The sequence below is a fragment of the Leucopleurus acutus genome (genome assembly GCF_964270905.1).
Source record: "Leucopleurus acutus genome assembly, chromosome: 6".
Taxonomy (NCBI): domain Eukaryota; kingdom Metazoa; phylum Chordata; class Mammalia; order Artiodactyla; family Delphinidae; genus Leucopleurus; species Leucopleurus acutus.
Genome location: NC_139149.1, coordinates 55,735,576 through 55,761,433, shown reverse-complemented (window position 1 = coordinate 55,761,433; position 25,858 = coordinate 55,735,576). Strand labels below are relative to the sequence as shown.

Below are 25,858 nucleotides of genomic sequence, written 5' to 3'. Positions count from 1 at the left end.
GGAGCAGCCACCTGGGGCAGATACAGGACGGCTGGTTTCAGGGCTTGGCTCTCATCCTTGCTGTATCTGCTCCTAAGCCTTTGGAAGTTGATTCATGCCTTTCGGACTCACACTGCTGCCACACAGAAGCACGGTAGCCACAAAATTTTGGAATTACTCTCACTTCCTTGCTTTCCTCCTTAGCTTAGTGATGGGCTGGTTTGGAGATCTAAGTGGACTGACGAAACTCATCGAAGTGTATTTCCACCAAATGTCCCTGCAGTGCTTTGCCGGGACCCTCAGGAGAGGTTAGGTGGACAATACTCAGTGACTAAGGGGGAGGGATGGAAAAGTCTTGAATGTAAGACACAGACCACTCATACAAGAACAGAAGGCACATATACAGAAAATTTTAATATGAGTGTGATGAATGCTTCAAGAGAGGTTAAGAAAAGTACTTAGTGAATTCACAAAAGGAAAAAAAAACACATTGATTTGAGGTGGGATAAGAGGTAAAGAAAAAAAGGAGAATGAATAATAGACATAAACAGGTTCTCCATGCCCAATTTCAGCAACCTGCATTCATAGACCAGAATGAGACAAACAGAGTGTGTCTCTAACCCTGCCATATTAGTTATCTCTCAAGAACAATGCTCAATACACATGGATTTAAAATCCTAAAATCAATAGTATGGAGCTGAATTTGACAATTCATTAAAAGTATATTACTCTATGATATAGTAGTATTCATTCTGGTGGAGGGGGACCAACATTAGGAAATCTATTAATATAATTATCACACATCCACAGGTCAAATTGGAACAAACCTAATTATTCCACCTGCACTGAAAGACATTTGGCAATGTTCAATTCTCCACTGCTGATGTTTAAAACTTGGAACTTAAAGCACTTAATATGATTTTTATCCAGCTCAACTCAGCAGTGGTCATAATACTTAACAAATACCAGGGTTACTGACTTTATAATTAGGAACAAACCATGAACAACCAGCATCACCATTATTATTTAACCCTATTCTGGTAGCTCTGGCTGTTAAGTATGGTAAAAAGTCAGAGTTCATTTCAAATAATAGGCATTAAATCTCTGTAACTATTTCAAAAACAGCAAACAATCAAAGTCTCCAATAACAGGTAGTGGTTAAAAAACTATGAAGATATTCCAGAAATTATAAAGTCACTCACAATATTAAACATGTTTCAAGAGTTTCTTATGACAGAGAAAAATCATAATATCTCAATTCCATAAAATAAATATATATTTGCACATACACACAGAAAAAGTAAGAGAATTATAATTCATTGGAAGGAATTAAAGCCATTATAGACTTTCTTTCTTTGGTGGATTAGGGAATTTTGTATTTTCTTCTTTATATTCTTCTCTTTTCCAAATCCATGACAAATAATTAGGACAAAGTACAGGTAATTTATAAAAAGGAATAAGTTAGGATAATGCCTATATTCCTGCCTTGTTTGTTATCCCAAGAGGCAGCCATGTCTTTATACACAGTCTGCAGGCTACAGGACAACAGGTCTAAACAAAGGTGAACTCCATGACAGCAAGGGAGGACTTACACACCTTATGCTTTTCTATCTCCAGCACCTTGCAAAACACTGTGACCTGATGCTCGCTGGACCTGATGGCTGATTGACTGTGTGTTTGTTCAGTAATCAAATAAATAGATATGCACAAGACAACTCGGGAATAATCACAATAATTTTATTTCAGAACCAGTTCTGCTTCTTGACATATTAAACATGTTGACCTTCAGAGGGAATTCAGTTTCATTTGAACAGAAAGAGGTCCTGTAGAAATGGCAACCACGACTGCGTGATGCTACGCGTTATAAATTAGCCTTTGCTGAATTATAAGTTTGAGAACCTTTCTCACCATTACAGTTTGCTTGGCTTATTATGAACAGAGTGTCATGCAGTCGCTGGTGACATGATATTCACATTAATTTCTGAAACACTGCATCAGAATTTACAGGCTTTGCCATGACAATCAGTGACACCTCTGAAATGCCACTCAAAAGTAATGGGATTTCTTTGAAAATTGACTTGGCTGCCTGCAGAGACAATTGAGAAAAAACAATCAGTGGACCAAAGAGCTATATCTCTCAGTGAGAAGCTTGGTAAGGAAAACAATATGTGAGGAATTGAGATTGAGGAGAGAGACATTATGCCACTTGGATTCTGAAAAACATCAAACCCAGGAAATGGCGCCTTTGTTTAGCCACAGAATGTTTCTGATGAGAAAACTGTCCCCTTTTGGGCAAACTATTAAAATGGTGATTACAGGATTTTATCCTTTCCCAGAGGTTAGGGTTAGGAGTACATACTTTAATGATGTCATTACAAATCTATGGTGACAGGGCTCTGATGAGTGGTATCTCTGAGGGAGGATTGAGGGGACAGGACAGGAGGGAGGCTGCTGGCATGCTGAAAACATTCTCTATCCTGATTCAGGTAGTGATTATGCAGATTATACATATGCAAAATTTTACAAATGTAAAAATGTATCATGAAGATTTGTGTACGACACTGTGCGCATTACACCTCAATAAACTAAAATGGAAAAAAGTACTCTGGGGCAAACACTGCCAATATGCAACCTCTGGCTTGCATAATTACTATAATATCAGTGTTTCTACCCCCCCTCCCCACTAGTTTGGGGTCAATATATGGCTTCTAAGAAAATAGATTTTTTTCTTCCCCCCAAATAACCTACAGCATCAAACCTCCTGCTGCTCCAATCAAGTGGTGGAGAGTTTGGAAGCATAAGGGGCCAGCAAAGACCATTTTCCTTTTCATTAATGTTAGGGTCACTTAACCACTAGATGGCGCATCACGCACGTACAAAGCGTGCTCAAGTAGGTCTATTCTGCCAGAACCTTCTGCCGAAGTCTGGGTCCCAGCACAGAAATCACTCCATCTTCAGGTTACACCTTCCCTTCTAAGAATCTTCCCCAACAATGGAATGAAGAGGCTCCCATCTGTGCTTGTTTCTTCCTGCGTGATTCCCAATAGAAACGATGCCTGCAGGGCAAAGCTCCAAGCAATCCACTGGTGATGTAAAGATGCACCACTTACCACCCCAACAGCTTAGCCCTGGTGGGTTCTTTTAATGGCTGTCTAATGAATCATAATTGAATTTGACTTGCCCTATAGTTACTTTTGCTCAGGCTTACCCTTTATGGATTTTTCATCTTAAGTTTGATGATCACAGAAATACGTATATACAGGCTATGTGGGGATAGGAGGAGGGGAACGTACACATTCATGCAGAAAAGTTTAGCCACTTTTTCTTAAGCAAAGCAAAGTCAGAGTAGTCTCATTTTAATAGTATATCTAAGGCTTTACTCATTCATACTCCAAGCATCAATGTGACTTCTGCTTGCCCCTTAAACCTCAGAAGTCCAGAAGTCTTCTACTGTCATAGAGCACAGTGTGAAAAGATCTCCACCGGTGTCTCATTCAGAAAAGCTATAACCAATGCTTTTTTTTTTTTTTTCATTTTTATCGTGACTGCCAACTCAGAAGTTTATCTTTAGTATGCAAAGTTAGATAAATATCCTTCCTTTCCGCTCCATATATCTTACTTTTAAAATATTCCAGTGACTTAGAGGCAGGATCACATAATGGTGGTTGAGTTATTAAAGATGACAGAGGCCTAGGTGCTCTCACTGTGTGAATGAAGTTACAGGTGGACGTTTACGATAAGGCCATGGCAAGTAATCATAAGCTTTGCCTGCGGCCCTTCCTCTTCTACCCCCACCAAAGAGCTCCACCTGAGCCTTGGTTGTGTGTTTCTGGAATGATCTATAGAAAAACCACAATAATTAGATCCATGTCAAATATCCAAAGAGAGCCAAGATTGCTTCTCAGGGAGAGTCAGGTTCAGGGCCTCACGCTGAGGATTGCTGCATGATGCCAGTGAGGGTAGATTAAAAAGGAAAACTTGGTTTACAGTCAAAATTAAGGTGTTCTTCACTTCAGAGCTTTGGAATGGTCTTGACTTTGCTTTCCCAGACAGACCGCAGTATATTTCAGGATGTGTGTGCTTCTCTGGCATTTACTTTCATTTGACCTACACAAAACATAAATGAAAAGTAGATTCTACCTAAAGCTTATCCGTAATCTACCGGCACGTTTTGCTCATTTTAAAGTAGATGGTAACAGAAAAGCATTTAAAATGTACTCTCAACAGAAACCATGGATACTTAACACCTGAAGAAGAAACGTCAGGTAATTATTTCACTGTTATAAGCAATGCTCTTTGTCCTGGTGTTTCTAAAGTAATAAAAGCTCCAGACTTAAGAACAATTTGGTCAAGCGTTGGGTAGTCAAGGCTGCTAGACAGCCGCAAACCTTGCTCACAATGCCTGGATGCCTAATTATCTCGAATAATAGATTCGCAGCCTGTAGCAGACACAGAAGTAGCTTCTCTATCCCTGAAAGGAAGCTGAACTTGAACACAGAGGGACCATCTGTCTTTCCTCTAGCAATGGGCATATCGCTTCTGTCATACTGTTATCTGAGTAAGACATGGGGATCAACTCATTTATTTTTACTTTTAGGTCACAGCCTGGCCTAGACTTAGACACTGATCCCTTATATCACAGGAAGTTTGTCACTAGTAACTTCCTGGCTGGGGTGGATGTTTTTCTCAAAATGAGTCATTGCCCTCTTGGTGCCCCATTTGCTGTCTGTCTGCCTGAGTTCCCAACCCCTCCACTGCCTGGTCTGCCTTTCTATGTTCCTCATCTCCCAACCTGAGTTTCCCTAGAGAAGAACATGTCCTTCAGGCTGTATCCTGATTCCAACATACTTACACTTTCAACCCTCCTCTTTGTTGCCTACGTGCCCCTAAAACAGACTTGTCTGGTTCTCAATAACTGCTCTTTTTTTAAAGATTTTTTTGATGTGGACCATTTTTAAAGGCTTTATTGAATTTGTTACAATATTGCTTTTGTTTTTTATGTTTTGGCTTTTTGGCTGCAAGGCACGTGGGATCTTAGCTCCCCGACCAGGGATCAAACCCGTACCCCCTGCATTGGAAGGTGAAGTCTTAACCACTGGACCGCCAGGGAAGTCCCCATAACTGCTCTTTATTGAGTAATTAGTATGTGTTGAGCACTGGCCCAAACACGTTATATACATTGTTTTACTTAATCCTTTCAACACCTCATACAGAAGAATCCCCATATAGTAGAATTCTTACACTAGGCTAATATTTATTGAGCTTTATGTGTCGGGAACTGGGCTCAGGCTTTAATGTGCTAACGCATAATCCTCATGAAATAAACCCTATGTGATAAATTCTATTTTTTTTCAAAGTAGGTATTATTATGTCTATTTCACAGATGAAGAAACTGAAGCACAGGTTTGTACTGTATGCCCAACACTGTCCCCACTGTTGGGGACACATATTCGTGGGCCTCAAAGAACTCATAATCTAGTTGGGGAGCTGGGGACGGAATATAAATCGGCATATTGTATTTAGTGGGTAATGTTACCACATGTATCAAAATGTACATACCTACTGAGTCTATGATTCTATTTCCAACCTTTTGTCCTAAGGAAGAATTTCAGGGATTTAGAAGATTTAGCCGTAAGGATGTTCATTTAAATATTATTTATAGTAGCATACTACTTGAAACATCCTAGATGATGTTTACAAATAGGGTACTGATGAATAAACCATGACCTTCTCAGAAGATGGAATATTCTGTAACCGATATAATTATGTTATAGAAGAATACTTAATGAAATGGAAAAATGCTTATAGTACAATGTTAAATGAGAAAGACAGAGCTATGAAACAGTATGTGCAGAATGATCGCATTTTGGTAAAGAAAAAGATGTAATTTTAAGCATATAAAATGTTAGAAACAAAGACATCAAATTATGAACAGTGGTTATTTCAGAATTATGGGATTGGGGTTTTGTTTTCTTCTTTGTGGTGTTTCATATTCCATAAAATTTCTGTCATGAATATTTAAGTATAACATGTATATAATCCCTATTAAATAAATATCAGTTTAAGTGAAAATCTGAGGAGACCATAGGAGAATGATAACAGATAGCCAAGTGCTAACAGAAGCCTCTAAAGGTCTTAACTAGGGCAAGGAGGGCAACAGATTTTCGCAGAGCTGGATGCATTTCCCAAAAGCTACCTCACTAAGCCTCAGAGCCGCACAGGGGCAGCCTGGCTTGGCCATACGCGGTCTTCCTCAAAGTCCCAGCATCCTGCTCCAGACAAGAAGGCAGTGACTGACAGAACTTGTCTGTGGTCACACCAGCTGGTGCCCTCTGTCCCCTCAGGCTGGCATGTTTTATGTGAGTGGGGGATGGCTGGCTCCTGGGAAGGTCGAGGAGGAGAGCTGCTCGCAGGGCAGAGCAGGGCGTCCCAGTGGCGGCAAAGTCCCTGCCTCTCTGGGATAGGTCTGTTCACAGCGCTGCCTCCAAAGACAGATGCTTTTATTCCCTCTGAACAAAGGAAGCAGCTCTCTAGGTTCATTCGCGGTTATGGGTGTGGAGATTCTGAGACGGTAGAGAGGCCAACTTGAACACACATCATAAGCACATCTGATCGCTTTTGTCCCTGGAATGGGGCTTTGTTGGCATGTTTGGAGCTGTTTTTGTCAGAGTCCCCTGATTTTGTTAGAGCTTAATAACTGGCCTAAGAACTGTGAAACCTGCCTGATCTCTGCACTCTCCTTCTGTTACCTTCTTATTTCATGATTCTGTGGAAGAAATGTGTTTTGCAAGATATAAGACAGAGCTTCTGGAATCTATGGGGGCAATACCAGCAAATCTTGTCTTGGGGGCAGGAAGAAACGGAAAGGAGTAAGGGGAAAGGAAAGAGAGAGAAGGGGAATGGGCGGATGGGAAACGGGCAGACAGAGGGAACGAGGAGACAGGGGACCTGCTTCCCTGAGGCACTGCTCATGTCTGTAACTTGAATCAGGACCAGGCCTTGCACAAACTCTGCGCGACATTTAATACCACACCATTTCCGGGATTACATATTACACTAATAAAAAGAGAGCCACAAGGCAAATGGTTGTGCCCTGGAGTTTAGGAGGGGGAAGTGGCTGTGCAAAGCTCAGGGCCTGGAACTCAAAAGCTTCTTCCACCTGTAACTGCCGGGCTGGGAATCTGCCGGGTGTGATTTATCTGCTGGCAAACTCAGCGCAGGTACATATTCTAACAATTTACTGAGGAAGAAAGAAATACAAACCCTGCTTTGGAGAGAAGGACGGCTGAAATGCAGCAAACCCAGAGGCCTCCCCCGCCACCCCATCTGACTCAGGTGGTCCCAGGAGAGTTGTTCAGCAAAGGTGTGCAGACTCAGGAGCTGGATAGCAAAGAGTTCTTTTGCAGAAATCCCAACTGCAAACATATCAAGATAGTGGCCCTCGAGACAGTGGTTTTATTTGGTAAAACTTATCTTCGAATACAGTATACAGTGTCCTAGGGCAGCGGTCCCCAACCTTTTTGGCACCAGGGACCGGTTTCGTGGAAGACAATCTTCCCACGGACGGGGTTGGAGGGGGCGATAGGGTTTGTTCAGATGGTAACGTGAGCGATGGGGAGCGGCTGTAAATACAGATGAAGCTTCCCTCGCTCGCCCGCTGCTCACCGCCTGCTGTGCGGCCCGGTTCCTAACAGGCCACGGACCAGGGGTTGGGGACCCCTGTCCTAGGGGGCTTCATCTAAATGGCAAAAAACCAATTTAACTGACAGGACAAGACACTCTCTCTGCTCCTACTAGCTACAGTGTGCTTAACAGTGCTTACCCATTCAACCTCAATCACTTCTTTCCATGGTCCGTGGCCATGAACAGAATGTTTACAGTCAATGAGATGAATATAAGCCTTCTCGTCTCACTGACAGAAATAGCAATAGCCAAGGCCATACCTTAAATCACAAGGAAAATTTCTTACACACCATTGGCTATCCGTGTGTACTGGGCCTAGCACCTTGTTAGGAGGTTTGAGTGGTATTTGGGTAGCATTTGATGCAGTTTTCACTCACATGCATCATAGATGTTGATGATGAAAGTGCTACATCATCAATGGAGAAGTAGGCAAAGGATATGGACAGTTCACAGAAAAAATACAAATACAAATGACTTATGAAAACATGCATGAAATGTTCCACTGTGCTTATAATCCAATGAATACAAAATTAAAACAAGAGATATGTATGCCATAGTTTTTGGAATGATGTGTCATGACATCTGCAACCCACTTTCAGATGATTTGACAAATGTAAGAGAAATGCATGTATGTAAAAGAAATGCAGTGGGTACTGCAAGGGGTAACAGTTGATGAGGGCAGGTGGGAGTATATGAGTATTCATTATATATTTTTTTCAAATTCTCTGTGGGTTTGGACATGTTCAAACTAACAAATTAAATTAAAAGAGAAAATGTTTAAACTATCAAATCAAAAGGCACAGAGTGGCTGAATGGATAAAAGAACAAGACCCATCTATATGTTGCCTACAAGAGATTCACTTCAGAAGTAAGTACACACAGAGACTGAAGGTGAAGGGACGAAAAAGGATATTCCACGTAAATGGAAATGAAAAGAAAGCTCAAGTAACTATACTCATATCAGACCAAGCAGACTTTAACACAAAGAACGCAATAAAATCAAAACGAAAAGGCCACCTACTGAGTGGGAGAAGATGTTTGCAAACCATACACTTCACAAGGCTTAATAGCCAAGCTATATAAAGAACACATACAACTCAACAACAGCCAAAAAACTCAATTAAAAAATGGGGAGATGGGCTTCCCTGGTGGCACAGTGGTTGGGAGTCCGCCTGCCGATGCAGGGGGCGCGGGTTCGTGCCCTGGTCTGGGGGGATCCCACGTGCCGCGGAGTGGCTGGGCCCGTGAGCCATGGCCGTTGGGCCTGCGCGTCCAGGGCCTGTGCTCCGCAATGGGAGAGGCCACAGCAGTGACAGGCCTGCATACAGCCAAAAAAAAAAAAAAAAAAATGGGGAGAGGATCTGAATAGACATTTTTCCAAAGAAGACATACAGACGGCCAACAGGCACATGAAAAGATGTTCATCATCACTAATCCTCAGGGAAATGCAAATCAAAACCACAGTGAGATATCACCTCACACCTGTCAGAATGGTTATCAGGAAAAAGACAGGAGTAACAAGTGTTGGAGAGGATGTGGAGGAAAGGAAACCCTTGAACACTGTTGATGGGACTATAAACTGGTGGAGCCACTATGGAAAACAGTATGGAGATTCCTCAAAAAATTAAGAATAGAACTACCATATGACCCAGCTATTCCACTTCTGGGTATTTACCTGAAGAACATGAAAACACTATTTTGAAAAGATACATGCAAAACGGAAGCAATCTAAGCGTCCATCGATAGATGAATGAGTAAAGAAGATGTGGTGTGTACACACACACACACACACACACACACACACACACACACACAATGGAATATCCCTCAACCATGAAAAAGAGTGAAATCCTACTATTTGGGACAACATGGATGGACCTTTTTTTTTTTTTGAAGAGTAAACTATTCGGTTTTTATTAAATGAGTAAACATTTGTTATTCAAGTCACATATTATTTGACATTTCTTGCAAGCAAATAACTCCTTAGAAATTCTGTGATTGTGAAAATTAGACTGTTATAACTTACTGTATTTAAGATTGTGTTAATTGCCTCTGACTTCTTTGAACTCAGACACCCCTAACTTCATATACTGTCTCCTACTGAGAATAATCTTCAAACTTTATACTGATTAGAACATGGATGGACCTTGAAGGTGTGATGCTAAGTGAAATAAGTCAGATAGAGAAAGACTAATGCTGTATGATTTCATTCATATGTGGAATCTAAATAAAGCAACAAACAGACAAAACAAAATTAAAAAAAACTCCTTGATACAGAGAACAGATTAGTGGTTATCAGAGGGGAAGGGAGTAGGCGAAGTGGATGAAGAGGGCCAACTATATGGTGATGGATGATAACTAGACTTGTGGTAGTGATCATTTTGTAGTGTATACAGATGTTAAACTATAATGCTGTATACCTGAAGCTTATATAATTAAACTATCAAATACATGTAAAAAAGAAGATAAACCACTGTGCTGCCAAAAATAAAATAAAAGCAACGCTCTTGTAAGTGGCTGGTCGGAGTGTAAATTGGTGAAATCTTTATAGAAAATATGGCCATACATATAAATATTTTTAAATGATTGTTTATCCTCATAAATTTACTTTTCCAGTTATCTATCTTTATCTTTAAATAAATACATTGTCAACAAATTTAAAAACATACTGTTTTTAATGGCAAAAAAGAAACAAATAAATGGTTAAAATGTGTATCTGTATGGTAGAATGTTATTCATATATTAAGATCATCTCTTCTATTTAATAACATGGGAGAATCCTCACAATTTAATGAAAAGTGAAAAAATCATATTAAAATCATATGCAGTATGATCTCCAGTTTTCATATGTATGTGTTAATACATGCATATATAAAATGCGATTAAATTGTGATTAAAAGAAAATATTCTAAAATGTTCACATTGGCTACTTCTGATTCTAGGAATTTAAAATAAAAGATTTTCTTCATGTATGTAGTATTCTTAGAGAAAACACTTAAGAACTTTTTTCAAGGATGATGGTCTAAAACACTTTAACCCTTTCAAGTTAGTTCAAAAATACCTATTTGTGTTCCACTCTCAGCAGGGGAAAAGGTGAAGCTGAATCTTCGGTGTCGGGGCCTGAACACCTTTAGGAATGCCCAAGGTGTACACATGGAGGGGAACTCGAATCTGAGCCACACTTGTTGGTTTTAGGATTCACGTTTCTATGAGCGAGTATCCTTGGCATGGCACTCAGATGGTACTAGAGAAACAAATCCAAGAAGAAAAATCCCAGGAGGTCAGATGGACCTTCCCGAATATTCTGCCCAACTCTTCCTTTGACTGAGATCTCACCTGGAACATGATGGCAAGACATGGCCTTCCACCTGCATTCTTGTCCTGGGACCCCCAATGTGAGGGTGAAGAGTCTAGGGTGAAGCATATAGCAGGTGCTCCACAAATACCAAGTTTTTGGCAAATATTTTAGGTTAATGAGTAAATATACATGTGATTTCTGGAGTCTCTATAAATATATATATATATATATATATATATATATATATATATATATATATATATATATATAAAACATGTCCATTGACAATGTTCAAAATCAGTTTTTAATCAGAATGGTGTTTTCCAGTTTTAAACTAATTCCCCTTAATCTGTAGAATTTAGAAACCTGGTTTCTTCGAGTCCCACCTTGTGCCACGTGCTTCAGTGAGGCTGTTCTGCAGGGCAGCAGTTCCCGGGCCTGCTGTTCAGTGGGATTCCCTGGGGAGCATTAACAGTACTGATGCCTGTGACGGCCTCCAGAGACTGTAATTCAGATGGTCTGGGGCATAGATTGGGTGGTGCAATCTTTAAAAGGTCCCCAGATGACTCCAATGTGCAGACAAGTTTGGAAACTGCCTCTTTTGTTCCCTAATTCCCTTTTGTACTTGTTTTTTTTTTTTTTTTTTAAATCTACAAACAATTCTGAATAACTTTTGATGATCCATTTCTGCTCTCAGTAGACGTGATGACTGCAGGTCATTTATGATTGTGTGTGGCTGAATGACAGTTACCAGGCTGTGCATGAAATGTTTAAAATTTTGTCCCCTCGCCCACTTTAATGAGAACAATAGCACCCTGGCATCAGAACCCCCAACTCTGAGGTTTCAAACTGCCCCAACTCAGAGATAGTCGAGGACCCCACTCTTCCCAGCCCCTTGCTTACCCTCCTTTGGGCTACACAAAGCTTATGTTTAACCTCCCAGGATTTTGCAGAAATTGTCCTTCGAAGAAAGGGTCTGAAGCATGAGCTTGTAAACTCATTCAGACAATAAGTAAAGCCTGATGCAAAGGAGGGAGAGTGTCCACAGAACCAGATCAAGAAGCCCAAAACTGGAAAAGAAGATGGCGCCCTTATCCCTGCCCACATATAATTGATATTAAAAATGATTCCAAACCACAAAACAATAAGAAAATCCCTAAAAATCTTTTTCTCTTTTGGCATGGGGAATCAAGTCAATTCTTGTTGAAATGTAAAACTATAAAAAAAAAATGCTTATGGCCCACTTTGCTCATGTCCTAAGCACACACTTAATTGATCTATTAGGCACCCAGCATGGAGCGTCCCTGGTGAGTGTTTGTGCTTCATCACCCAGTTACAATGACTTGGGTCACTTAACAACCATGTTGCTAAAGAGAGAGCAGTGTTCATTATAGACTTTTACTTGATAAGAATATTCCCCTTTAGCTTCAGTCAATGTCATCAAGTTTCCTAAGATATATCACTGGGCTTGTTATGTTTAAAACACCAGAGGAGATTATATAAAAGATTTTCATGTTCATTTTTGAAAAGCAACTCTCACACGGCTCCAGCTAGTAACTCACTGTCTCTTCGACCTTACCTCAAGTTGCCCCTTCCATCAGGATGGAAAATATAAATATGGACACAAATATTACCCTACTTCTCTAACTGGGAGGGTTAGGAATGGTCCCAAGTAGTGTGAGGCCCTGGGGCAAACTATCCCTTCCTCACCTAGGATATCGGGAAAATCAGTCTGCCTGGAAAGGCAACTGAAGTCCCAAATAATCCATCCCAAGGAGAAGGGTGTCGAGGGGCAGCAGGTAGCCATTCTACTGCTCTGTAGCAGTGATGCCGAAAGGTCTCAGGAATAATCATAACTGTTTGAATCACTCTCCTGCTTTGAGCCTTCTAATCACGGCCCACTGCAATAAGAATAAAATCCCAAACACATCCCAAGGCCCATAAAAGTTCCTAATCTGGACCTCTCCTACCTCTCCAGCCTCAATTCTGACCATCTCCCTCTTGTTCATCAAGCTTTCTGTTCCAGAAATAGGCCAACACTGTTCCCACCCCAGGGTGCTGGCACTCGCAGTTTCCTATGCCTGGCCTCTTCCTATGACTTGTTCTTTAATGTGTGTCTGTTTCATTTTAGATATTTTCCCATGATTTCACTGCCTCTCGCTTTAAAGCATAAGCTCTAAGAGTGCAATGATTGTGTGCATTTGACCTGCTTTGGATCTGCCAAGGCACTTTACAGAATATTAGGTGCTGAGAATGGGAGATGCTTGATCAGTTCCCTTTCCAAGAAAACTGACAGCAGGCGTGGCCCTCACTTCAGCAGTCCCCAGAGTATTCCTGCTGGATACACCGATTTACAAGTACCGATAGAGCAGGGCTGCTTTTCACACTTGCTTTGTGATATTTATACCCATAGGCATAATTATTCAGTGCATTGTGCCATGATAATTGTTTTGGGCTTGTTTACTGCCAAGATGTTCGTTTTAGCAGCAGCATTAGACACGCAACAGAAAAAAAAAAAAAAGAGAACATTAGGCCCCTGAAAATAAAATTATTAGGATGTTAGGCAATAAAGGAGATGATATCTCACATTGAGACTAACACAGAGTGGCTCTGGAAGCCTTTTCAAGTGAACACTATAACATGCAGAACCAAAGCAATTTGCAATACCAGCAAAATGCTAATGTGCATTTTTATCATTATCCACTGTGATTTGTTTCTTTCTCCGCAGAACAAGAAAAATGACAGTGAAGTCAAAGCTCAATTTTTTTGTCCTTAAAGCTCTGACTTTTTCCCTTAAAGCCTGGGTCCTCAACAACCTCGGAGCTGCCAAGAATGCGCTCATCCTTTGAAACAAATGCTACGCTGAGATTGAAGTATTCAGATGCTAACTGTATAACCCGGGGACTTCTATGTTATTCACATGCCCCTTGTACCAAGGAACCAATACTTAGAATGTTACCCCTGCTGCTCTTGAATGCAGCGGTCACATTTATGGTCTTTGGATATGAAGAGTGACACACCTTTAAAGTGTGCCTAAGCTAGAAGCTGTGGTCCTGAAATAACAATTTTCTTGATGTCTCTGTGAACTTTGATCTCACTACCAGCCTGAACTCATGAAGCAAAAGAGCACACGATCAAAATCATGCTTGTGATTCTTTTCTTCAGTTTGGTTTTCCAGCCAAGTCTACCTTCTTTTGTTTTGTTTTGAAATGCTCCTAGACACACACACACACACACACACACACACACAGACACACAGACACACACACACAGACACACACACACACACAGACACACACACAGACACACACACGCAGACACAGACACACACACAGACACACACACACACACAGACACACACACAGACACACACACACAGACACAGACACACACACACACAGACACACACACACAGACACACACACACACAGACACACACATGCCTGCATGGCACCTCCTCTTGGATATTTATGAGGCACCTCCAAAACCAAGTTTATATTTTCCCCAAGCCTATTCCTATTAAATGTAACACCACTGCCACAACTACTGCCACTCTTATTATTAACCGTCATAACTCCAGGGACATACTATTGTGTTCATCCTCAAATTTTGCAGAAGAGTTTAGAGTGAGTAGGTAATCCACCCAGAGTCATACAGTCAGAGTGACAGACCCAGGATCTGAACATATACCAGGTTTATCCAGAGCTCATTCTGTTAACCACCATCTCCTTACTTCAGTAAATGGCTTTAGCCCTCATTGAGTTACTTAAGTCAAAATTGTGGTGTCACCCTTTACCCATCCCCTCTATAACCAATGTGGCTATACACCCTGTCAATCTCCTGAATTCCTCTGGAATCCAGTTACTTCTGTCTACACTGCTACTACTACTCTCTACCACCATCAACTCCTACCTAGGAAGTTACTGTAACAGGATTCTAACTAGATTAGTCCAACCTAGATCTTGTTGCAAGGTGATTACAAACAAAAAGACAATGTGAACATGTCAATCCCACACTCCCAATCTATCCCTCCCCCTTACCCTTGCCCTCCGTATTTAACCAACAAGGGCCTCCTGCATAGCACAGGGAACTCTACTCAATATTCTGTAATAACCTATGTGGGAAAAGAATTTGAAAAAGAATAGATACATGTATATGTATAACTGAATCACTTCACTGTACACCTGAAACTCACACAACACTGTTAATCAACTATGCTCCAATATAAAATAAAAATTTAAATAAAAAACAAACAAAACTACCAATTCCATAAATACCACAAAAACCCAAGAAATAAAGTAACACTTTAACAACAAAAATAACAAAAAGACAATGCGAGTAATGAAATCATGTGGCAGTATTTGGTCAGGAGGGGGTCATCAGATAATCCAGGTTATACATATTTTAAAAATTCAGATTATCACTGTGAACCATTTCAAAACACATTCTCAGTTCTTGAGTAGATCTGTGAGCCCTGAGTGCCCAAGCTGACCCAGACTCATTCTTCAGACGGCAGCTTCAAAGTCATTCCTTAGGGAATCATCCTCTGACCCTCAGAACAGGTCAGATCCTCACAGCAGCCCGAACGTCATCACAGTACTCACCACTGCAGCTGTGTGACTGGTAGCTGCCTCCCTGGATTGAAAGCTTCATAAGAGCAGGGACTGAAATGTCTACCTTTTCACTGCTGGTCTCAAATACCTAGTAGAGTGTTTGGCAAATGGTAGGATTTGAAATAGGTGTAGGATAAATGAAATTTTTCCATAATTAGAATGGCTTTAATATTTTCTAATTCTGAAGGTAATATGTACCACATAGAAATTTCAGGCTATCTAGAAAAAGTTAAGAAAGTAAAGTCAATTCCTTTCCATTTTTTCTTCAAATTGGGCTAATCAACATTTATTTTCATCTGTTGAGAACCAAAGTTTTATGGGAAGTGCCTTTAAATCACGTATATGTGATTGAAAATCCATGGGATTTTGCCCTCTTTAGGCAATATATATGCACAAATTTTGGAAAAGGACATAAGACTAATCTTTCTCTCACTCTTTTTGCCATATTGAACTTGTCAACATCAGTTTCTAATTTGACCTGGAGAACTTAAGCCACATCCCCCTAAACGCTGGCTCTTCCAACCTCCTCTCTTTCGCACATGGTTTCCCATCCTCTTCATACCTTGCTAGACAGTAGAATCAGTTGTGTTATATAACATAAAACTGAGGATCCAGCTATTTGTACTTAGCAAGAATAAAATAAAATAAAATAACAGCATAAAATAACTGAGAACAAAAGAAAAATAATTTAAATAATGTGCTTAAATAATTTAACCCATCTGTCACTTTCTTAACTCACTGGAGTTAGGGGACATGAATCCTTTGGACACTTGGACACTCTCAGTTCTTACCTTACTTGCCTTTCAAAATGAGATCACCTTGTTACATGCATCATACATTTAGGAATATACACTCAATTTTTACCATATGACCTAACCTTGGAACCTAGTCCCGGGGTGACATTCTATTGCATTTCATATTGTGTTCTTTCTTCTCTGCTTTCATTCATGGTGTTACCTTAGGATGGCCTGTCCTTCCTCCCATTTACCACCTACTTATCCCTCAAGGCCCAGCTCAAATATCACTTCCTCAGTGAAACCATCCTTGCATCCCTGATCAGAATTAATCAAAGCTTCTACTGTGCCCCTACCACAAAATTTTATACCTCTCTTTACTACTTTTTGCTGCCAGCTGTCTAATGTCAGAACTGAAACAAAAGCTCCTTCAGCAGAGGCATCATATGTACTTTTGTATCCCTGGTGGGTAGCCCAGAGCCTGAGTAAGCTTTTGATAATTTATACTTGGTAAAAAACAGAACCTCATGAAATTTTCTTTGACTTACAACCTCTTAAAACATCCGTGATACAAATTCTAAGTTATGATGTTCAGTGCCACGCTTGCTTCAAAGTTCATCCCCTCAATGGATTGTTTAATTTAATATATTCAAGTTTTATTCTGAGGAATGATAGTTAACATTAAGCCAGAGTTTAAAACTTTCTGAAGTTCAGTGTAATCTATAAAAATATTGAATCACTATGTTATACACCTAAAACTAATATAATATTGTAAATCTACTTTAATTAAGAAAAAAAGAACATTAGGGAGAAGCAGAAAGTTGGAAACAAAACTTCCTGAAGTTCTAAACTTCCATACTTAGCAGAGCACACCAATCACGATGTTAAAATACCGATTATATAACAAAGGACAATTTAGACGCATCACCAGAAACTAAAAGTAGTTCTTTTCTGTTTGGCTCCTGATAAACTGGTATTGTTTATTGTTTAATAATTACCACCATCTGTCATTTGAATTTTTCACACCACCTGTCAAAAACGACATGGCAGAGCAAAGCTGATTCACGCCGCTTCTATTTGGTCAGATGTAACGAGCCCTGCCCAGATAAATGTTAGCAAAGAGCAACACTTGACTTTCATGCCCAGCTTCATTTTTCACAGAGGGAAGCTAAACTTAAGTCAACCAATTCATAATATAAGTCTCTCATCCTGTATATAAAATGGAACTAAGTTTCATATTTTGGTTTTTAACTTCTATTACTGAAAATTTCAAATCCATACATGAGGAGAAATACAATAATATAAAGACCCGACACCTCAATACACGCTCAGCATGTATTCAATAATGATCAACTCACGGTCAATGTGTTTTCATCCCTATCTCCCTCTCCCTGCTTACCTTCGATTATTTGGAAACTAATCCCCAACACCATATTATTTAATCTATAAATATTTCAAACTCTTGGGAAAAAAAAGCTAACCACAATGCTATCGTCACACCTAAAGACATGAACAATAATTCACATTCACCCATTGAGCCCATTTTGGTTCTGCTGCAGAAATGGATCTCATTAAATATTTCCCTGTAAGCAGCTCAAAAGCCCTTTATAAACTGTACACATGGTGATTGATTATACAATGCTACTTGAAGGGCAAAGGAAAACAGTTTGTTCCCTGAATGCTGCTTAATACTAAACTCAGTTTTTGGGAAGGGGTTGCATATTTTATTCCTCATTATTATAAGGTAAAGAAAACAGTCACCGGCGCCCACAGCCATTCTTTCAAACTTGCCTAGGGTCACAAATGCAGATAATTTCATGCTGGGCTTCAACTGTACATGTGAGCAATTGGTTTTAGACACTGCAACCATTCATTTTATAATCTCACATCTCCCCTAATGAATACTGGTATTAAAGAATCTGAAAGAGGTAAATCTTAAAAAAAAAAAACCAAAAAACAAATGCCATATTTTTGAAAAGGTTGCTGCAGAGTTTTTTCCTTACACATTAGAGAAAAAGGACATTCATGCAGTGAAGTGTCTTGCTGTGAGCCCAATATTGAATTTTCCATTGTTGGTGCTCAGTCACTCCTGGGAGGCTCTTAATTGAATCAGTCTTGAAAGGTTTTCATTGTGTTTTTCCTCAGACCCTCTTATGAACTACAGATGCATTCAGAGTGAGTATAGCTCTAATGGAAAATGCTGTCATCCCATTACTCAGTCTGGTCTCTGTCACAATTGCTCATACCTCTTAAGTGGCTGGCATACTATCAGGTCAAAAAGAGGTCAAGGAAGACAGACACAGGAAGCAATAGCTTTTCACAGGGGACAGAAAAATAGTGGTGGAGAGAAAGAGATAGTACAACCATCATTTAATAACCTTAGCACATATTCTAGACTAATTCACCCAAGCATACAGTCAGATCCACACATTTATCCAATGAGGAAGAGAGGCAAGGGAACATAACAGAATTCTTTAATGGCTTCTGAGGGCAAGGCACAGTGAGAGTCAAGGAGCTTGTGGGGTGGGTTAGCACTAGTGGCATGGCCTTCATGCTGCCTGCCATACCAGGGTTGTTTTCACACATGCGTCATCTCAATCTGAAAACTCGGAAGGGAAAGGCTAGCTATCAGGAGAAAAATCCCTGTCTCTGTCTAAATGCTGCAGCTGAATTACTTGCAATTTTCCCTGTTCTATATTAAATAGTCGGACTTTTTCTTGACTTAAGCCTTATTTCCTTAAAGAATCCTCCTCTGCCTCAGTACCCCATCTAAACTCCCCACCTAAAGCCCCCTGTGTCTGATCATGTCCTCATCGACATATATGAGCCATTATTTTCAAATGAGCTAGAAACAGTGCTACCTAGCGCTTTAAACTTAAGACACTTTTACATGCACTCTCATTGATGCACATGAAAACTCTCTGCCAAAGAATGCTTTACTACACTCACACTTCACTCACTTACAGTGGAGAGAGCAAAAGAAGGGAGAAGGCAAGTGATATGATCAGGTTCACTAAAAGTAAACTAGTATCAAAATGAAAACTTGAACTTTTTTTTTTTTTTTTGCGGTACGCGGGCCTCTCACTGTTGTGGCCTCTCCCATTGCGGAGCACAGGCTCCGGACGCGCAGGCTCAGCAGCCATGGCTCACGGGCCTATGCCGCTCCGCGGCATGTGGGATCTTCCCGGACCAGGGCACGAACTTGTGTCCCCTGCATCGGCAGGCGGACTCTCAACCACTGCGCCACCAGGGAAGCCCCCAAACAGGATTCTTAATTCCTCGTCCAGTATTGTTTCCACGTTATCTCACTTAAGAGGCAATTTTGAAAAACAATCAGCCCCTCCAGACTATTGGGAAATAGCTTTCTAATATCCTTGGCCGATGCAAGTTCAATGACACATTCAATGACACATACACACATACACTCATACATTCATATATGTTGCTTTGTCATTATTATCTGATTAAATTGGGAGGAATGGTTTTAATAATTGAAAACGTAGGTGAAATAGGATAATAATTAAAATGATACATATGTACCCCAAATTGTGTATGTGTGTGCGTACATATATGTACGTATGTGTATATGTGTGTGTGTGTATACACACACACACACACACACACACACACACACACACACACATATACCTTTATTCATCAATTTTTCTTTATGTAGGGCCAAGGGTTTTACTTTCGAATATTGGCTCTCTGGTTGGCCTTTCTCGCATACACCATTTTTGAAATGCGAAGTCTACAATTTCCACTTTGGGCTTCTTTAAAGTAGAGTGAAAACTAAAAGCCACTTGGAAGTGATATGAGTGCAGAAGACTTTTGGGTTTTTATAATTTTCCTCCCAGTCTTTTAGAGTTATTTCATCGACAGTCAACTTGATAGCAATCTCTTAGATACGGTCATCTCGCGGTCTCCATGGGGGATTGGTTCCAGGACCCCATGGATACCAAAATCTTCTGGTGCTCAAGTCCCTTATAGAAAATGGCATAGTACAGTCACCCTCTGTATCCATGGGTTCCTTATCTCTGGATCCAACCAATAAGCAGTTTGAATTTGTGGTTGGTTGACCCATGGAGGCAGAAACCAAGGGTAAAGAGGGCCAGCTACACCGGCTTTTTAGTTTTTACAAAGCATTTAATTTTTATAGTTTTAGAAGAAGCTATTTTGCTTTTACACTTATATGTTAATGCATCATTTAATATTATATTTTAATATTTATTTATTTTTGGCTGTGTCGGGTTTTAGTTGCTGTGCGCTGGCTCTTCCCTGTGGTGCGTGGGCTTCTCTCTAGTTGTGGCACGTGGGCTCCAGAGCATATGGGCTCAGTAGTTGTGGCGTGTGGGCTTAGTTGCTCCATGGCACGTGGGATCTCAGTTCCCTGACCAGGGATCGAACCTGCGTTCCCTGCACTGGAAGGCGGATTCTTAACCACTGGACCACAGGAAGTCCCCACTATTTTATTATATTGAACGATAAAATCACACACACAGGTGGCACAAAGAGTTTTGCAGACAATCATTTGACTCTTGGGTGGCATGTGACTCGACCACTGGAAGCAGTTCTCAGGCATCTTCCACAGAGCAGTGAGCGCATCACGAGCTGTCTGAATGCCATGGGTTTGCTCTACTGGGGAAAAGGAGTGTCTGTTCACCTAGGTGAGCAGGGCAGGTAAGTAGAAGATGGCTAAGTGTTTCTATTTTGTCTTCTTCTGAGAAGCTGTGCAGTTTGGTAGAAAAAACATTTAGCAAGAAGATGACTGTCAAGAGCTCTGGGTCTGAGTCTGAAGGACTTTCTCTGGCATTTAGTTTTCTCATTAGAAAATTAAGAGAATGGACAAAGTAGTGGTTGCCTAGAGCACTGGGAATGAAAAAGATTCTTGGCCCTGGAATTGGCCCAGCAGAAAAATCATGCCCTGACTGACTGGCAATATCTGCTATGGGTAGTTAAAGGGGAAATGGTAGAACACAAACACCTCTTCTTGGAGCTAGATAATCCATGATCCCTGTGTAATGAAAAGGGTGCCAGCTTTTACTTGCAATTACTCTTGTGACCTTCAGCAAAGTTAATTACTTCTATGAGCCTCAGAAAAGCAGGAAAACTCCTTGGGGACCTAGCCAAGATATTTTCTAAATGCTACCCCTGGATTAACCTCTACCCTAACCCAATTAGATGTTCCTTATATAGTCTCCAATAACATGCTGTACATCCTCTGTCTTAACATTTACTGCATAGAAATAAATCATAATTATATTGTAAAGATTGGGGCTATATCTAGGTTATACTTTAAGGGTAAGAAGTGCATTCTACATATTTAAGCCCTAATAAAATACTAGCACATAGTGTGTACTCAGTAAATATTTGTCAACTACATGGAACCATTGTTGTTGTGAGAATTAATTATCCAGAGCTTAGCACAATGCAGGTAACAGGTGCTCTGTAAATGCTACTTTTCCTTTCCTTCCTACATTGTACAATCCTGGATGACAAATTCCATATGCATAGGGACACAATTTCCTTTTCTCTTCTATCCTGGAATAATATTTATGCTGAATATAAAAATACAGACACCTGAAAAATGGTTTGGAAGTATCTTAGTATTAAAGTGTTTGAGTTTTTTGAGCCTTCTAACCTCACATAAAACTTCAATAGAATATGGGTGTTTGTCTAGTTCACTGGTTCCAAAGTATGGTATGAAGATGATTTTAGGTGTGAGATGAATATGTATGAGTTATATATTTATGTGAATGTTTATTTTACAAAATGTAACTCATCCTGTTTAATTTTCTGTAGTAATATATAGATTAAAAAAAATAAACTTCTATAAATAAAAGGAAGTGAGTCTGGGGCTTCCCTGGTGGCGCAGTGGTTGAGAGTCCGCCTGCCGATGCAGGGGACACGGGTTCGTGCCCCGGTCCGGGAAGATCCCACATGCCGCGGAGCGGCTGGGCCCGTGAGCTATGGCCGCTGAGCCTGCGCGTCCGGAGCCTGTGCTCCGCAACGGGAGAGGCCACAACAGTGAGAGGCCCGCGTACTGCAAAAAAAAAAAGGAAGTGAGTCTATTAAGGAAAACTTTCAAGCAAGTAATAATAGTATGTGATTCTGGCACAAATTATAGTTTGGAAGTGGCCAAAGTTTAGGAAATTTATAACTAGATAAAAGCATGGAAATTCTAGAGCTAAAGTGAAATTTGCCTTTTCTCAGTTGTAGGAAAGACAATCCTCAAGTTTTCTGTAAACTTTTGTCATTTACTTAAATTAAACTTAAAGGTATATACAAGGAAATTGTTAATCATTTATCCTAGGCATGTGTATTGGAGATTATAATTTTCTATAGCTTATATGTTATAAAGCCATTTTCTTCTAGGAAAATCATTCAGAAATGAAACAACAGCATTTTAAAGATGATAATATCTTATGGTGTCCTATAAAGCACATCATTATTTCTAGGTCTTCATTTCCTAAACAATTTTGAGAATCTCTGGTTTAGAACAGTGGTGCGCAAGTGGGGCTGATTTTGGCCCCCAGGAAGCATTTGGCAACATCTAACAACATTTTTGGTTGTCGTAACTGGGCGTGTGTGCTACTGGCACCTAGTGGACAGAGGCCAAGAACGCTGCTAAACATCCCATAATCAAAAGGATAGTCCACAACAAAGAATTATCTGGCCCAAATGTCAATAGTGCTAAAGTTGAGAAACCCTGCTTCAGAGCTATGGTGATAAATGACTTATGAATATCCGGATCTAACACCCACAGCTGAATGTCTAACTGAATGGTTCTGATGAAAGCTGTAAATACCTACTTCCAGATTTATTTTCAGGAAGCAAGAGGGAAAAGAAGACCTCACAGAATTTTAACATGCGTCCACCTTCCCCTCCTCCTTTTTAAAAAATTACTCCTCCATTTAGTTTTTGAGAGTAAGCTGCTTGAGAAAAGCACCTACATTATTATGGTACAATGTCTACCCTCAGTTTATAGGTCAGCTCAAGTCATCAGCTAAGGTCCTCCAAATGTCTTCTACTCTCCATGGCAAATAACCTCCAGCTTTGGGAGAAAATGTTCTCACTTCTGATTGTGTTGGCATCCACACGGGTATGCGTGGGGGACATGTCTGCAATCCTAGTCTGTATTCTCAACGGTCACCTGGCACAATGCTGGGCCCAATGCAGGGGGTCCACACATTCTTACTGTGTTCTATGATATACCAGGTGATGGTAAGCTATCAGTGGGAAATGAATTTATTTAGCCTTTCTACACTTCCTTTCTTTTCTTTCTGTGCTCTGTTAGCCTAGAAAAAATATTTCCTAAGCGCTGCTGGTGACAAGGTCTCACTAGCATTTCATGCTCTGTACTCAGAAACCATTTCAGTCCAAGGATCACACTCTTAAGAGGCCTAAAGCAGTCTGATAATAAATGTTTCCACATTTAATCTAAACAGAAGAAACAGATTAGGGTGTCACCCTCCACCCCTGACACACTTCAGGAGGAAACTGTTCTTGTATACAATTTTAGGAAGCAGAAATGACTAAGGAGGGTACAGTAATTTGTAGACCTAAATCTACCATAACATCAATTGAATTAGTTCTTGATTTTATTTGCTTTTTGGGGGGTTGGAGGAGAGGGAATAGAGGTGAAATTTGTTAAAAGCGTTAGAGGACATTAAGTTACATTAACACTGATAGCTCTGAATGAGCTAGACACAGAGCTAACTGGTCCCATACTGACTGAATAATCAAAGTGCTGTACTGTTCAACGGAGGAGGGATGACATGTAAAGATCAGTCCTGTCAACTGAAAAGACACACACTCAGTAAAGAACTGGTCTGTTTGAGCAGAATGAAAGTGTTGCAATACTTTGAGATTTGTGACCGACTGGTTTTTAATTTTTAGCTCACAGGCCTGATTTTTATTTTTTCAAGATTCTTCCACTTTCTAGGCTTAAAGAGCTGAAATTCTACAGTGTCCTTTGCTAGGATACTGATTATATATAAGTGGGAGATTTTTTTTTATCAACAATAAATGTCTTGCACTGTGAAAACAGCAGCTTGACTCCCACGTTCATTTAGCAGCAGGAGGCATGAAATGGATGGGCCCTTTTGAATTATTCCAGAAACGTGCTCCAGATGCATATAGATAGACCACTAAACATAAACCTCTTTGTTTCTTTCTTTTGTTTTGCTTCACTGCTAAGCAACTTTTTGAACTAAACTGGTATGGGATAAGTTCTTTATCATTACTGTCCTTCAGAATAAAGTTAAGTTTATCAGAAAGCAAAGCAATGTAGGTTCCCCAAATACAATCTGATAAACCCTGTTGGCTATTGAAATTTGTAACTGATTGGCTGCCAAACGCTGCCATTTTGATGTGTGAGTCTTTTGTTCCTGAAGGATTTGTTCATTTGAACGGTTTAGTATTAGTTTCCTGTTTATCGTGGCCTATGTTATACCAACGAGGTGTACTGCTTACATCTCCTTTCTTCTTGAAGAACTTCCCATTCCGCGGTGAGAAGTGCAGTTAGCTGGCAGGCTCCAGCGGCAGGGCCTTCAGAATCTGCCACAGTGTCTGAGATGAGGCCTGGGCAGTGCTTAGCCAACAAGTGAACATGCAGCAGTAATAGGGGCTACCCATTTCTGCCCAAACCAGGACTCCTCTAACGGGCACTCATTGCTCTGCAGTTCTGTGTGGGACTGGCTGAGACTGTCAGATCAACACCACTGTCTGAAGGTCTGCCTGCCCCACTCCTGCTTCCTTCACTTTATCTTTGGCAAGGATAACCACTTAACAAACCTCTGGCCCTCCTAACTTCATCTCAGCATCTTTTTTTTCAGGGGACCCAACTGATAGACAACATATAGATGTTGTTACCAAAATGGGAAGAGTGAAAAATTCTATGCTGCATTTTGAGCCAGTGGCCCCTGAGCTGCAAACACTTCCTGGGGACCTTGACCACCACTGCCAACAACTCAGTTCATATATTGTGTTGTGATAGCACAAACTGGTACATCTGCTCTGATTGGGCAGTAGCAAAATCTCCCTGGTGTCCCTGGGGCCTCAAACCAGTAACCGTAACCATCTCTTGGGACCCTGAGGGTTAGTAAGGTCCACAGCTAGTGAGAATCCCAAAAGAGGATTAGCTTTATTCTCTTTCAAGTGATGTAGAAATTGGTTAGGAAAAGACTCCTCTGAACAGCAGGATGAGCTGCCTTGAAAGATATTAATTGCCATTTCCCCGTGAGATTTGGGGAATTAAGCTGATGAAAGGAAAAGCACTCATATGAAAGGGAATCCCTGTAAATTCACTAATTTAAACCAATTGGCTATTTTCAAATTATGTGTTTCAGTTGCTCTGCCTCCATGGACAAGCAAAATGCTCTACTTCAAAGTATTTACCCACTCCAAGCACTTCACTGCCTGCTGAGGGAAGAACAGAATGTATTACACCCTTCCCAGTGGGAGGGGGATGGAAGGACCCATGTTTCCTTCTGCCATAAAGAACGTGCAAACAAAGGTAAACTCAGAAAGGAAAACAAAAAATAAAACCA

At 40.4% G+C, this 25,858-nt stretch overlaps 1 protein-coding gene across 1 annotated transcript in view; it reads right to left on the bottom strand.

Annotated features, from left to right (window-relative positions):
• CERS6 (ceramide synthase 6) overlaps positions 1 to 25,858 on the bottom strand; it is a 320,250-nt gene that overhangs the window by 7,199 nt on the left and 287,193 nt on the right. The gene's annotated exons all lie outside the window — the stretch shown is intronic.